The sequence below is a fragment of the Leptidea sinapis genome, chromosome 44, assembly GCF_905404315.1.
Source record: "Leptidea sinapis chromosome 44, ilLepSina1.1, whole genome shotgun sequence".
In the NCBI taxonomy this organism is placed as follows: domain Eukaryota; kingdom Metazoa; phylum Arthropoda; class Insecta; order Lepidoptera; family Pieridae; genus Leptidea; species Leptidea sinapis.
Genome location: NC_066308.1, coordinates 5,776,763 through 5,793,249, shown reverse-complemented (window position 1 = coordinate 5,793,249; position 16,487 = coordinate 5,776,763). Strand labels below are relative to the sequence as shown.

General features: G+C 34.9%; 1 protein-coding gene across 1 annotated transcript in view; it reads left to right on the top strand.

Moving 5' to 3' along the window:
• The window catches only part of LOC126977232 (inositol polyphosphate-5-phosphatase A), an 81,092-nt gene extending 65,470 nt beyond the window's left edge, over window positions 1–15,622 (top strand). The window contains exon 14 of the transcript XR_007732177.1: window positions 15,242–15,622. The gene's annotated coding sequence lies outside the window, so the exon portion shown is untranslated. The remainder of the gene's footprint in view (window positions 1–15,241) is intronic.
• Window positions 15,623–16,487: the final 865 nt, after the last annotated feature.

Genomic DNA, 16,487 nt, shown 5'->3' with positions numbered 1-16,487 from the left:
TAGGTTCCGCGTTGTAGAGGTATGGCCGTATAACTCGTTTGTATGACCGCGTTATAAAATTTATAAAATACAATTATATATTATTAAAATTGGTAATAATAATAATTAATCACAATTCGTAACAAATAATTTAATTTTAATAGCGCAATTTGATATACGTACAAAGGTACGCGAAGCTAATTATGAACTGTACAAATCATTATAAATTTCACAGTACAGAAATATGTATGTGGGAAATCCCCATGTTATACGGGGTAATGCCCGTGTTATATGAATAATATTTCGCGTAGTATGAATACGCGTAAATGCCGCCTAAAATATGAAAGACAAATCTTACCCATATTATTTTAACACTCAAAACGGAAACATGAAATCAATAGTGAGCGAGCATATTTGTTTCATAATACATAACTGCAGTTGGTATGATTTTAATATCAATGATAATTCAATATACTTAATTTGCAATATCCAGTCGCCCTGTATTTGATCGTTGTGACTTAGGCCGCGTTTCCACCTGCAAGATAAGTTACGCGAGAAATGTCCGACAGTCAATTTGACAGCAGCTTGCAATTAGTGTAATTACATTGCAAGTGCTGACGCGACAGTTTGTCAAGCGCTTCCTGCGGGTAGTTGGGAAAGCATGTCTAAACATGTCTGCATCTACTCGCGACAGATCTCGCTGCTTGTCTAGTTTCGTATATCTGGCAGTAAGTATCGCCCACACGGCTTGTGTTTTTGTTTAAATTGAAAATAATGAGTAAACGGCGAATTCGTGAATGGTCTCGTGGAGAAACTATAAAGTTAATAGGATATTATGAGTGCAATCCTTCTTTGTGGGACAAACGGCATGCGGATTATAAAAAACGAATTAAAAAAAGCTCTGTGCTTAATTCCATAGTAAAAGAATTCTCTACAACTGCGAATGAAGTCCGAAAAATCGCAGCATCAAAACGAGTATTTCCTTCGGTGATATCGAATCTCTGAAATGTGTGTCCTGTGACTTGTTTTTTTTTTTTATAACATCACCAAGTTTTACTTATGATTATGATTAAGAAGACATGTTGTCTTATAAATCAACTGCGGTCTTACGAATAAAATTGAAATATTGTTGACTTGATCTTTTTTGGAGTTTACTCCTTAAGAATCGATTTTCATATGAGGCGCCCGGTATGAGAAAAATATGGAGAGTAAAACCTAGTCATTAAATGGGATAGTAACGGTTTTGGCGCGCATCATTTCTCGCGCACCTTTCACTTTTCAGTTGTGTGTGTGTGTATATATATACCTATATATATATACTTGTGTGTAGCCAGCATACACAGTATATTGCGTGATAGCCTACGCATGTAGTAAGTAAGTATAATACCTATTAGGATGTGCAAAAATGTAACTTCCTTGATGGACCTTTTAAAATTGGAATTATGAGTTCCGCTTTTAACAGGAGTTGTATTTGGGCATTTCCTGACATATTTTGAGCGTTAAGGATTTATTTGATTTTTATAGAATTTTTAACAGGAGTTTTGTTCGGCCAATTTTTTAAATTCCTGCAAAAATGCCCAAAAATTACTTGATTTTGTTTAGTACCTGTTCAAAGGAGCTGACACACACACTTTTTTTCTTATTCAACAACAAAATTGTTAACGCAGCTGCTACACGTCCGCGTTTTGACGGCATGATTATTGTTTTCACACCTATAGAATATAATAAATTGCGATAGTTCCTATCGCGACACTCGTAAGCTCTCGTGTGTAAACACCTCCGCGACAAGTTGCGATAGTATGATCCGCGAGCTTCTCGCAAGACATTGCAGAAACAAATTGCAGGAATTACCTAGTAAGACATGTTAACAATATTGCAAGGAAGTCATGCAAGACTTCCGCGAGTTCGCTTACAGGTGGGAACGCGGACTTATGAGAGATGCTTTCGCGAATATCTGTCAACACTTTCACTCTGAAATATATTTAATGAAAATTTGCTAAAAAATGCAACCGTATAGGTAGGAGATTGTTAGTAATATAAAAGTTGCACTAGTGTGTGATGAACATAATACCTATATAAGGGAATAATAATTGCTTTTAGTTGCACAGCTAGTCCCCGGCTAGGTATTTAAATATGTAATTAAGAAGTACCTATGTAAACTATAAAAAAAACGCTTATAAACTTTAACATGAAGACAAATATAAAGTATAAAATATTTTTTTCATAATATACAAAGTACGTAAATTAAAAATAGCTATAAATTAACAATAAATTCTCTCATAGACAATATGTCCATACAAAACAAATATTGGAAATATCCTATCTCTCAAGTTGAACTTAAAAGTCTCAGGTTAAACTGCACTCTATAAAGTATCCCCATTAAAATCCGTTCATTATTAGGAGTTCACAATTCGTACATATTAAGATTATTTATAGTGTCTTTACATCTAGATAATGATCTCTTTGAAGTTTCTTTCAAATACATTTGCTTTTATTTCGGCTTACTCAATGCTGGTTGAAAAGCAATGTATAATGGACATTCGTGTTAACCTGTGCAGATTCTGCTGTGAAGCCGCTAAAGACCCCATACACATCCTGATCCTGGACCCTCTGAGGATTCTACCCATCTTAAAAGGAATAGGTCTAGAGAATACCATTTAAATCCCGGCACACATTTCCTAGTCAGTAGGCTCGATTTTTCCACAGCTCATTTTTTTTTTGACATAGGAAGTCGAGGGTAGGCGCGCTAGCTAACAGGGGGCACAGTAGATCCTAGGATTTAAGTGCATCTAAATCCCGTACTCATAATAATAATAATCCTTCATGATACGAAGTAAACGGAACATACGACTTGAAGGTAGTGAAGATTGTGTTGAGATTCGTTAAATTTATTCGTATTTGTATACTAACGGCCGTTCCCATTATTCAGTCTATCTCTTACTTGAGATAAAAATCGTATCAATAAACTTATCGACGGTAACTCACCTTATCCGTTCACGCTGTCTGTCAATGGGACGACGTATAGCTTACCAGCGATAGAAGTTTGTATGGAAATTGCAATTCAAGCGTACCATTTTGTGGCGATGAGAATGACTTATCGGGTATATTGGGACAGCTTCAGATTATTGACAGCTAATTACTGACAGTAGAAGGTAGTAATTTATCTCTATCCGAAGATAGTTATTGGGAATGGCTGTAAGTAAGTCAAGCACATAAAACATATGTAGGTAAGTACTAGATACCTATTAAAATAATTTGGCAATATTATATCGAATATTTTGCATTTGCGTTTATATATAAATTAAGATAATATTAGGTATGGTTTGTGGTCAATCAAATTTATTATCATGTGCGTATTTAAATAGGTACTTATTAAATTTTGCAAATTCTATGCACTTGTTTTTATCGATAATTTAATGGATTCTTACTTGAATATCTTAACAATTTGCACATTTCGCTTTAAATTTTGTCAATTACTGTGTATTTAGTTTTAAAAGTAAAATGTGTATTGTAGGTACTTGGTGATGGCAACACCTCATAGTTATTCATTAAAATAAAAATACTTAATTGTTAAATATTATATACCTATTTACAGAGCTGCTAGTGTATTCGTATTTATCTAGCGTACCGTGGGGAACCCAGAAAGTTTTGATACCTATATATATATATACTAGCAGAGCCGACAGACGTTGTTCTGTGCATAATTTATGAAAAACTGTTTTTATGTATTTGTCAATAATATTTCATAACAATATCGATAATCATTATAATTACTTTGTAACATATGCTCCTTGTTGTTTTAATGAAATTGTTTCACAGCACAACTGTCAAACTGTGCGTCAATAAATTCTCTCACAGAATATATGTCCATACAAAACAAATATTATTAATTATGGGCCGAAATCGAAATAAAAACTATCCTTTCTCTCAAGTTGGACTAAACTGCACTCAATGAATTAATCCCCATTTAAATCCGTTCATTAGCTTAGGAGTCCATCGCGGACAAACAACGTATGTATCACGTAATTTATATAGAAGAAAGATACCTATAGAATATATTGTTATTTATTTTACTTTGGCGTGATTTTAAGGACTTTCTTAAAATAGATTTTAAGCGGTGTTGGCTTAACCCCAGGGGTATGCCAATTGAAAGAGATTACAATTATTAAGCGTAAAATAATCAAGAAATAAGCGCCATACGATTTTTTTTATTTGTTACATAACATAACGGTTAAATGATGTAATTTTTATAATTATAAGGTAACCTACAATTAGTTAGATGGTAGTATTACGATTGTAGTTCAAGTTAAAACATAGTATTGAGCCTCGTTCAGTCTGGGAGACCATTCCAAAGTGAATTTATATTTGAAGAAACCCTCCATTAAACTAGTAAAAGAATGAAGCTACACACACGGACTAGTAAAAAAAGAAGGACTCCGCGCTGTGATATTAGCAAGTGAAGCACCTTTATGCTAGCGTGTGTGCGGTTACGGGGTATACCAGTTACACAATTTATTCTCCCTTAAATAATCATATATCCACAAATACTTTTATATTATTGATTTACACTGTTTCACAACGCACGACAGCATTTTTAAGATATTTTATTGCGACTAAAACTGATCTGTCACAGACGATGACAAATCATAATGGCGGCCGATCGGCTTGTATTAGTGTAAGTGTATGCGTGGGGCTATGTATTTACACGTTTGCCGGCTTGTTTTGGTGCCTCACTGTTATGTAAGGTGACACGGAGTCCTTATTTTTTTACTCGTCCGTGGCTAAACAATATTTTTATAAGTCTACTAATGAGACACTTGACATAGATACGTGTAACATTTATTATATTACCTATATAGAATATTTCCTCGGCCGAGTTCTTGATATTATTTAACATTTTGACATTAAGAGTTCTGTCCAGACATAGGTATCATTGCAAGTCAGAACCTTAGTTAAAGGATTGGTCTACGCTGCGCTCTAACTAGATACCGCACTACCTAAAAACAATAGCTTTTTATTACGGCAACTCTTAGACGATTGTGTGCGTGGCATCTTGACATACAATGGCATATTTCAAATTTTGTAACATACGCTTCGTGTTATTTTACATTGAAATTAATAAAATACAAAATACTTACTGATGATACGTGATTCCAGTGTATTTCTTGTAGTATTATTTTTAGAAAGTTTTACTACGCAACCTGGCATTTTATTATTAGCAAAGTTTAACAGAACATGTAGCACGTCAACGTCACACTGTGTTCGAAACTGGCTCGAGTACCCCCACTTGGGCGTAGTATTAGTTGCCGCACTTTGCGACTACGCCTGCGATATCTAGTTGGAGCACAGCGGAGACCAACCCTTAATCTAAGGCTAGAATATACTTTATTGTTTTAATTGAATGTTTTCTTTAATGTTTCGGTATTTATTTTCCACATCTGTAACGCAACAACCACAATATCAGATTTTATTGCAATCGCAAACAAATTTGACTATTAGTACTTACTAAATAACGGTTGGAATACTGTTGTTTCATGATAAAGTGGAAACTTCAACAAATCGTTCTTGCATCATAAGACAATAGAGTACGCATCCAATAAAATCTGTAGGTACAATATATATTACACGACTTGTGTTAGGATCACTGATCTGTATAAATACCACTGGACAGGTTCTTCCATAAGTTTGACAGCAAATTTTAGTGACTATAGCGCTACTCGTGAGCGTCCAGAGAACTAATTTTGACGTATAATACAAATGGTTGCGAAGGAACATACAATACTCTGAAGTATTTTGGCATTTTGAATTAATTTCGTTCGTTTTCCGTGTTATTTATAGTTCAAGAATCAACGTAATAAAGTACCCATTGTTTTTGTAAATAGTATCCCAACATCTATCGATGTTAGCTGAGGTTGTCATCACTAGTTTTAGTACCGCAGACTCTCGCTACATGGCCAACAGCGCCGAATTGGTGAATAGCCAGTGCTTTTGTGCCTGTTTGATACTCACCAATTCGGCCATTCAAGCCCAGCGGCTGTGACAGTTCACAGCCGCTAGTCCAGTGGTATATAGAAGAGGTCAGTGGTGAGGATGGTGAATTTTAGTGGATAGTTTCGTATCTTTGCGAATATCACGAGAAGATTGTAGATGTGACGGAATTTCTTATTTGTGGCATTATACACTCCTATAGGTATAATTAATTTAAGTATTTCGCACGGTTCCCAATAGAGCGTGATATAACAAACTCGTCACTCATGTTGATGTCTATCTTTATCATGTTCACATACAAATAACAGCACCGAACGAACGCCAAAGGTCTTCCTTTTCCTTCACTCGTCGGGCTCCACATCTCCTTCGTTCCATAATATATTTCTTCCATCGTCTTTCGCCGTATGTAGACCCGGCCTGTAGATACTTGGTTCAGGTTGGTGCAGCGGCTTGAGTTGCAATTAAGTTATTGTATATATTTTGTCACTTTCTTTCTGTTTAATCTAGTCATTATTTATTAAAGTTAAATGTTGAGTCAATAAAATTATTTAGTATTCTGAGTTTTGTTTCATTTCGTAAACTCCAATTAGGCGCAGGCGGAATGCGACAAGCCAAGGCGACGCGATTGGTGCGCGATTGGTGCGCGCTTGTCGCGTGATAGGCCGCTCAGTTGCTATTGGTTTGTTGCAGCATTGTCGCGCTCCCACTGGTCTCGAGTACCAGTTAAAAAAAATAGTGATTCAGTGTTTTAAATTGTGTTATTTATTGAAATATGAGCTTACTGATGAATAAATTATTCATGTGTCACTGTGTTAACACTGTCAACTGTGGTTGAAGTAGACAAGAGCGAAAATGTGGATTTATCTGAATCATCGGAAGATGAATTAATAAATGTAACCCAGTCCCAGTTTCTCAAGTTCCACGATACCCTCAAATGCCATGATAGAGGAACTCATGAGGATATTGATAGCGACAAAATATTTTACTTACTAACATAATATTTATAGTTCAATTTGTTTAAAATTATGCCATTTGTGGTTAACTTTCGCCAATCGACCTATAAGAAGTAACAGATATTGCTCAAATAAAATCAGTGGCTTAGCTACCTAGGGGCTAGACGGGGCAGTGCCCCGGGGCCCTCGAATCCTTACCAGAAATCTCGATGGTACTGAACTATTCGAAATTTCTCCCATTTTCAAAATAAATATGAAAGGTTGCAACCCCACTTTGTTCATGACAACTCAGTTGAGAGAATTTCAAAAGTTATGCCTAGGAAATTCCCCTATATTCTTTATGTAGATTGGCAGTGTTGTCAATTTGACGGATAGTATCCTCATGTACGTTTTATAATTAGTCGATGTGCGTTTTATTGTGAATTTGAGTTAAGATTTTTAGAATGGTTAAAAAATTAATGCTGTATCAGGAGTAAGTAAGCTAAGGTCAATAAACTTTTTTGTACTGGTCAATATAGTGGTTAATTTTTTTTTATTTTACCACTCATATTAATGTCCGTTAAGTCAATAAATCGTGTCAAATCTATAGATTTCGGCTAGCGTATCATTGTGTTTCTCTTTCCTTTAATTTTACTTTTAACGTCGTCAGTGAACAGTGAGTATCTACCTACTCGAGCACAATCTGATATTGTATTGTTAAAATAAATTAGAAAACTACAATTATGGATAAAAGGAGAAACCCAGTGGTGCATTTAAACACAAACAACGGCAAGAAAGAGAAGATAGTAAACAAAAATTGCCCAAAATTGATAAGTTTTTTAGTCAGCCTTCTGCAAGTAGATCTGGCCAAAATATTTCTTTTGATAGTGACTCAAATAATGTGGTAACTGCAGTGTTGGTTAAGAAGCCTACTGAAGAAGATTCAACAATTATTGCAGTTGGAGATACCTCCGCCGCCGACCATGTGAACGTGAATGATGTTTGCATGACACATATACCTAAGAGCGGAGGTTTTGGAGGAACCACAGACCTCTACATTTTTCGAAAATGTGTATGACAAATCTTCTTATGACTTGGGAAACTTCACGAACAAAATATTAGTGATAACGAAAAACGTCACATTTTTGATGTGGGGCCTTTACAGTCTTCAGGACCTTTTCCAACAGACATCAACCAGAACAATAAGTGTTTTTCAAAATCGTACTACGTTTCGTGTTCTAAATATGGGCCAGTTAATCGTTTTTGGCTGTGTTTTTCCAAAATACTAGACGCTGCCTAATGTCAACTCTGTTGGTTATTTGTTTCACAAAGGAATAATGTTTGGTGTACGGGAATTCGAGATTGGAAGAATTTATCAGAAAGAATTAAACAACACAGTTGTTCGAGTGGCCATTAGGAAGTATGTAGTTACTGTTTGAAAAAAAACGATACTTATACTATCGATGAGGAACTTGAAAATGAAAATCGCAAAGAAGCATAATTTTGGAAAATGGTTCTTCAAAGGTTATTCGATACCATTCTTACCCTAGCAAAGAGTTTTTGTGAGAGAGGTTTTAAGAGGATATCAAGAAGACTTAAGTCAGGAAGGGCACCACGGAAATTTTCTGTCCTTTGTAAAGAGAGAGCCATTCTTCAATAAAACTTATTTTATTTTTTATTATCAAAGCTATTTTTATATTATCGTTATTTTGATATTATCAAAGCATTATCAGAAATAGTTCTAAAGAGTCTAAAGATGAGCGTAGTTCACTACGAGAGTACTTCAGAGAGTATTAAAACAAAAATGCAAAATTTTGAGTTCGTGTTGCTTTGAGAATTCATGCACAGTGTATTGAACGACATCAATTATGCATCCTAAACTTTAAAAAACGCGACATCAATTTGGGCGAGGCGAGTAAAGTTTAAGCAGAGACCAAAGAAAAGTTGCAAAATTATATGAAATCCTAATCAGTTTACATAGCAGTGGGGCCCCATTTTTTAATTTGCCCCAGGGCCCTTGGTTACCTAGCTACGCCACTGAATAACATACTGAACACTCTATCTCGCGTGTCACTGTGATTTTTGATATTTTGTCACATTGGCAACCGGTCATATTTTTATACCGTACATAAACATGTGACGATAAATACGTATCACCGGTAGGAACACAATGCAACATACCATCGAATTTGGTGCGCTAACGGACCAAATAGGATCTTGTGTTTAAAGCAGTCAACTATCACTAACAACAGTTAAATAAAAATCACAGTGTACTTTAAGATAGACTTAAAATACAGTGTTACTTCAAGCCATAATATTGGCAATTGTGGTAAAGCGTCACCTGTAGTTTGAGTTTGGAAACTTTTTCCTTGTTTTATAATTTAAAGGTTACTTTTTATGCATTTTCTAGGATCATCCTGCTTTGATAAATAGGATTTTCAACTGAAAAGGTTGAAAATTAAGTTAATCATAAATTGGCAACAGTCAACTCATTTCTCTAACTATTCGTTAAATGTGTGTGGAGCGACATCTATGTTTTGAGTTTAGAACAACATGATTCTAATACTCTCTATTTGAAAAGTAAGGAATTACAGCTGAATGTAGAACTTTAGTATGCTCTTTTTAAATTACCTTCACTATACCACATTTTCTAACCCTTCAGTAATCAAGTAGTATGTATATAAACATAGGTACTAAGATTGTAGAACCTGATATAATTAATAATTTATATAGGAGTTAATAATATTATTATGAGCTTTGGAATATTGACAAGGCTATTTTTACCAAAACAAAAGTTCGAAATTTAAAAATATGCTGAATAATAAAAACGATCAAAGTGTTGACAACGAAAACAGCGAACTGAACCCGCCGTTTAGCGAAAATCAAAATGAAACCGGCGATCAAATCACTCCCGCTCCAATAATGAACCAGCCACTCCACAAAGAAGAGGACCCGGAAGGAATGGAAGAAGAACAAAACAAAAGGAAAGTCAGGGATGATGAGTGCTGCTTTGAAAGTTTACTTATAGACGAATTCGACATATTCTTCTTATGTCGATGTTTCGCTTGGTGCTGTGTAAATATTGGTGAATGCACTGAAAGTAGTTGCGAGGGTTGCGCAGAGTGTATTTCATCGTGTTGTGAGTCCGGTTCCAACGACGAGGCGACAGATAACACTAATTGCTGCGACGATGATTGCGACTGCTCCTGCTTTGACTGATAATAATAATGAAACTGAAAGTTAAGAGTTGCTTGCTGCTTGACCTAATTTGTAACAAATATGAAAAGAACAGATAGAAGTTGGGTTGAATTTTATACTAATGGATTCGTACTGCCTATATTTTAGCAACATTTTGACATACATGTCAAAATAATAACTCAGTTAAGTATTGTAGATAAGTTAATATTTTACAACAGATACAGTTCTTAATATGTTTAAAACTTAACTAAAGAGTGCTTATTAAAATAAGCAAATGACAAGTCAGGTTTGGCAAGTGCACAGAGGAATAATGATTGTTAATAAATAATATATTGAGTGCCAATAATTAATACTATTGAATATATTATAATTTTTTATTTTCCAATTTAAAATAAGAACTTCATGACTGCTTATGGTGCTGGATGGATGCTTGATGCAATTGCAAATAATATTTTATAATTTCTAGATACTATTATTAATATTTATAAGACTGAAAAGGGAGAACAGGGGCTATATAATTGCAAATTTTAACATTTTGTTTTAAGTGTTATACACAAATTTATAAATTTCAGGCCTTAGATTAAGGATTGCTCTGCTGCGCTCCAACTAGATACCGTACGCGTAGACGCAAAGTGTGGCAAGGAATAGTACACACAAGTGGGCATACTCGAGCCAGTCTCAAGGAATGTGAGAAGTTGTCATGCCACATGTTCTCTTAAACTTTGCTAATAATTTAAACTAAAATGCCAGGTTGCATATTAAAACTCTGTAAAAATAATACTACAAGAAATAAAAACACTGGGATCACAATATATCATCAGTAGATATTTTGTATTTTATTAATTTCAATGTAAAATAACACAAAGCATATGTTATAAAATTTGAAAGATGCCACACACACAAGCATCAAATAGTTTACTTAATAAAAAAGCTATTGTTCGTAGGTAGTGAGGTAACTAGTTGCAGCACGGGAGAATAATCCTTAATCTAAGTTTCAGGCACTTTACTATCTTTACTAAGCCGAATAGTGTATTATTCTCAATGACATTAATTTGGCTAGTGATAATGTTTCAATGTGAAAATTACAATGATATCAATGACTTCATTATGTACTATGTACCTAATTATAAATTTCTTATGATGTATTTAATTTAAACAGAATATATTACTAATAAGTATATACTCATTATTATGGTTTTTTTATTATATGAGATACATTAAAATTTATATAAAATACTTGTATTATTTTCTATTAAATCAAAAGTTTTTCAACACTCATATTCACCTGTATCTGGAGACTGGATCCAGTTATTCAGTTGAAGAAAATCTTTATGATATGTGTTGTTCAAGTAGTTAATATATAAATATATTTTTTTCTAAAAAACTAAAGAATTTATAAGGCCTGCGACACACTTGACGGAAATTGCAACTTTCCGTTGCGGTAAATCCACAACAGACGCAGAGGGCGAGAGGTCCGCGACGAAATTTTCAAATTCAAATATTTTTATTCAAAATAGGATGTGAAATCACTTATTGAAAGTCAAAGAAACTAAAAAACTACCACCCATTCCAAAACGAATGCCTCAGGCTTGAGAAGAATGGGCGCAACAAACTCAGCGGGCTTTTTATTCATCAGAAATATGTTTTACAATTACATAAAGTAACATTTACAAAGTAACGTACTATTAAACTTATTATTTAATAGCCTGAGGGCGGTCGCTCCATTCCCAATCTGTGGTATCATTAAGAAAGTCATTTATGTTATAGTTACCTTTACCACACAAACGTTTTTTAACAATTCTTTTGAATAACGTTATACTTTTGTTTTGAACATTCTCTGGGATCCTGTTGAAAAAGCATATAAGTACATTGCCCCACAAAAGACTTGTTAACTCGACTTAGTCGAGTAGTAGGCATTATAAGCTTATGTCTGTTCCTGGTGTTAACATTATGGTTATTACAGTTTCTGGCAAATTCACTTATGTGCCTATGAACATACATTACATTATCAAGAATATATTGAGAACGGCCGAAATTCCGCGTAGTGTGCCCGTTTTTAGTAATTTATCCGTATTATCGCGTTCCGATGCGTAAGTTCTTCGTCGGAATTACCGTCAAGTGTGGCGTATGCCTTACAGTACTTAAAAAAAGGCAATTATCACTTTATTTATTTCTATAAATTAACTAAATTTATAACATTATACAATATTAACATAATTCTAATGCTTGTGACTAAATACTAAGTAATTATTGGAAGTTTTTCTTTTGAGAGTCAAGATTCATGAATATTTTCTAAATACGAGTTATTAATTAAGTATACGTGTTCTTTTTTATGGAAGAGAGGACAAACGAGCGAACGGTTCACTGGATTTTAAGTGATCACCGCCTCCTTCAAAACCAGAGGAATCACAAGAAGAAAAGTGTACGCTGTAGTATTTTTGAAGGTACCCATGTCGTATCTTCACGGAAACACCGCACAAGAAAGCTCATTCCACAGCTTTGTAGTACGTGGAAGAAACCGCACTGTGTGGGAGGCTCCTTTGCACAGGATGCCGGCTATAATATGGATACCACAACGGCGCCTATTTTTGGCGTGATACAGTAATGTGTAAACATTAGGTACTGTGTTTCGGTCTGAAAGACACCGTAGCTAGTGACATTACTGGGCAAATGAGACTTAACATCTTGTCTCAATGTGACGAGCGCAATTGTATTGCCGCTCAGAATCTTTGGGTTTTTCAAGAATCCTTAGCGGCACTACATTGTAATGGGCAAGGCAAAGTATCAATTACCATCAGCTGAACGTTTTGATCGCCCTTATTTTCATAAAAAAAAAGGAATCAGATCAAACAGCTCTTCGTAACACCCCATGATAAATGCGGTAGAAGATAGACAACGAAGCTACGTGCTTAGGAAATGCCCCTTATCTAGCCCTGCTTTCGCGGCAAACCAGCATAAAATGAGGATAAATGTGTTTTTATTATGCGAATGCTATAGAGAGCGTTCGGCGCTGTTCCGCCGCGTACAGCGCTGTTCGTCGTCGAATGCGGCGGAACAGCCCTTTACAGGGATGGTTCGCGACTCAGAATGGACGCGGAAAGCTGAATCGACGCGTACACGTCTCCAAACAAAATTGTTGTTTTGTATGGACAAAAGCTGAATAAGTGCGCGTAGTCCCTTAAAGTTATTATTCTGATTCTTACGACGCCGTACGCGGCTGATAGAAGCTGAGCTGTATAAGTGTGACCAAAATCGTTCAGCGAAACGCGAATGGAGCTGAATAAGTGCGCGTAGTCCCTTAGTCTGCAAGATCTAGCGTTCAACGGATCTTTGTGGTATTTTATTTTATTAGGAAAACAAACAGTATTACATGACATAAATAGGTTACAAAAAATGTACATCTATTAACCATTTACAGTTTTCGCATATAAGAGACTATAAGCGTGTTACAAATAATTAACAAAAATACAAAAAAAAGATCAAAAAGTAATACAATAAAAGTATATAGATATAAATACACGAAGACAAATTGAATGGATATTATAGTATTCAGGTATTTAGCAATCAAGAGAACACACACTCATCCAACGCCTCGTCAATGTACCTCTTAACGCGTTTGGTGACGTATTGAATATATCGAAATCTGGCAAGTCTACTGATATCTGATTTATTCCTTGTGGACACCTTATAAAATATGAATGTTGCCTGTAATTAGTACTGCAATGAGGAACGTATATAGTACATTTTGTTCTGGTGTAGTTATTGGGCGCTTTGATACCAATTTGTGATGTTAATTTAGAAGAGTCTATCTTAGAGTGAAGTAACTTAGAGTAAAAAACAGTATCAGCTATTTGACGTCTTATTTGTAATTGAAGTATGTGATGCCTTTTACATCTTATTATATAATCTGCATCATATGTATTACACTTATATTGTAAATATCTTAAAAAACTTGTTTGAATTTTTTCAAGTCTATTAATGTGAACTTCATATTGAGGGTTCCAAACCTGAGAACAATATTCAAGGGTGCTTCGAACATATGAACAGTATAGTATTTTAATGAGTTTTATGCTAGAGAATTGAGAACATATCCGTTTGATGAAACCAGAAGATTTCTTGGCCTTTTTAACTATGGTATCGATGTGTTTTTCATATGTAAGTTTACTGTCATGTGTAACACCGAGGTCTCTAATTTCATTAACAGAATTAAGAACAACGCCCTTTATTTTATATTTGTATTCTATTATATTATACTTACGAGAAAAAGTAATGGAATGACATTTTAACGCGTTTAGGTCTAGTTTATTAAGAAGACAGTATGCCTCAAATCTTTCTAGATCCGCTTGAAGAAGCTGACAATCTGAATCTCTGGTGATATTTGAGAATATTTTCATATCATCAGCATACAGTAAAAAATTTGATGTTTCAAAGCAACCGTCTACATCATTAATAAATATATTAAATAATAGAGGGCCTAGTAATGAGCCTTGTGGCACTCCAGAACATACAGTAATCCAAGAAGAGGCATAGCCTTTTACAACAACTTGTTGTAACCTATTTTCAATGTAAGAGGTGAACCATCTGAATAGATTTCCATGTATTCCAGCAAATTGAAGTTTCTGTAATAGTATGCAGTGATCAATTCGGTCAAATGCTTTACTAAAATCGGTGAAAACAGCATCTACTTGTCCACCTCCGTCCATACCTGCAGTCGTGTAATCAATAAATGATAACAGATTAGTGGTGGTCGACCGATTCTGCATGAAACCATGTTGTTCAGGTATGAACGTAGATTTTAGAGAGCTGTAAACCTGAGTGTGAATAATACGTTCAAAGATTTTGGCAAATATACATAGCTTGGAGATAGGCCTGTAATTTTTAATGTCATTTTTATTTCCATTTTTGTATACAGGAGTAACGTGTAAAATGCATTACTTTTGCATAATTTAGTAGAATTATATTACAATAATAATAACAAGTGGTGTGTAATAGGAGCTCTATATAATTCCACATAGACTGAACACGTGCAGTTGACACCAATACTTAAAGACGACTGACTGACCGGCTACCACAGCCGACCGCCCGCGCCCGATTTGTTTTCGTATTGTGAACACATGATTTGACTCCTATTTCTTTCGAACAAGGTGCAAAATGCAAGTGCATTGTTTAGGGCTCTTACGATTGAATGATTCGGGTGTTTCCGGGAATACGCCCATTAGCGAAGATCTGTATGCGCATTATTAATTTGGGAGCACTGTACTATTTTATACTCTTTGGTTCCACGAGAAAGTAGCCGATAGTTCGTCACTGACGCATGCCTCTAGTCTTTAATGAACTATTATTAATTAGTTTTAAGTACGAATCTTCATTTATTATAATATATTACTTGTTTTCTTAATCTAAATAGAACTTTCTTCATAATTCTATTTACAGTTATTAGATACAAACTTTTATTCTTTGATGATGTGGTCAGTCTTCAAGATCTACCGTCCAATCAGGTTAATAAAAATATGCCTCAGATTATACTTACTATTATATATAACATATTTAAATACACTATTTCAACCCCTCGGAAACTATGTTCTCAAAAGAACTTTTACACATAATTTGTTTACCTACATATTATGGCGCCGCTTCACGATCGGCGATTACATGCGAGCACGATCGTTCGGAGGGCTTCTTTGCTTCTAGTCGCCGATTATCGTCTATAATTATTGTCATAGTGATCGCGGCGATCGGTGACTTGTCGAGTTTTTCGGGCACGCAAGTACAAGTATCGATCATCGCCGATAGTGGAGAGTAAGCTTTATATGTAAGCTGATGTGATAATTTGAGCGGTGATCAAAACTCGTCCCCTGTGTCGTCTACCCTTTTCTGGCCTGTGCTGAAATATAGCTGAACTTCCGCACTGCAGTATGCGGAATAGACAAAAACTTTGTCATATCGTAAGCGAATAACGCTGTGCGCTCCACTATACGTCGGAACAGCATCTGAGGGGACCGATCTCTGTGGGTTTGTACCAACGAAATTCATTAAGGACTCCTCAAATATAATTATTATTACAAGAAGAAATTGGGCGCGCGGGGTAGATAGGCAAAGGATATGGAGTAACACTGCCAGTAGGAATAAAATAATCTACCTGCTCTGAAAATCAAAAAAAAATCTCTCAATCATAATTTGTTTTACAGGTAATAGGTTCCGCGTTGTAGAGGTATGGCCGTATAACTCGTTTGTATGACCGCGTTATAAAATTTATAAAATACAATTATATATTATTAAAATTGGTAATAATAATAATTAATCACAATTCGTAACAAATAATTTAATTTTAATAGCGCAATTTGATATACGTACAAAGGTACGCGAAGCTAATTATGAACTGTACAAATC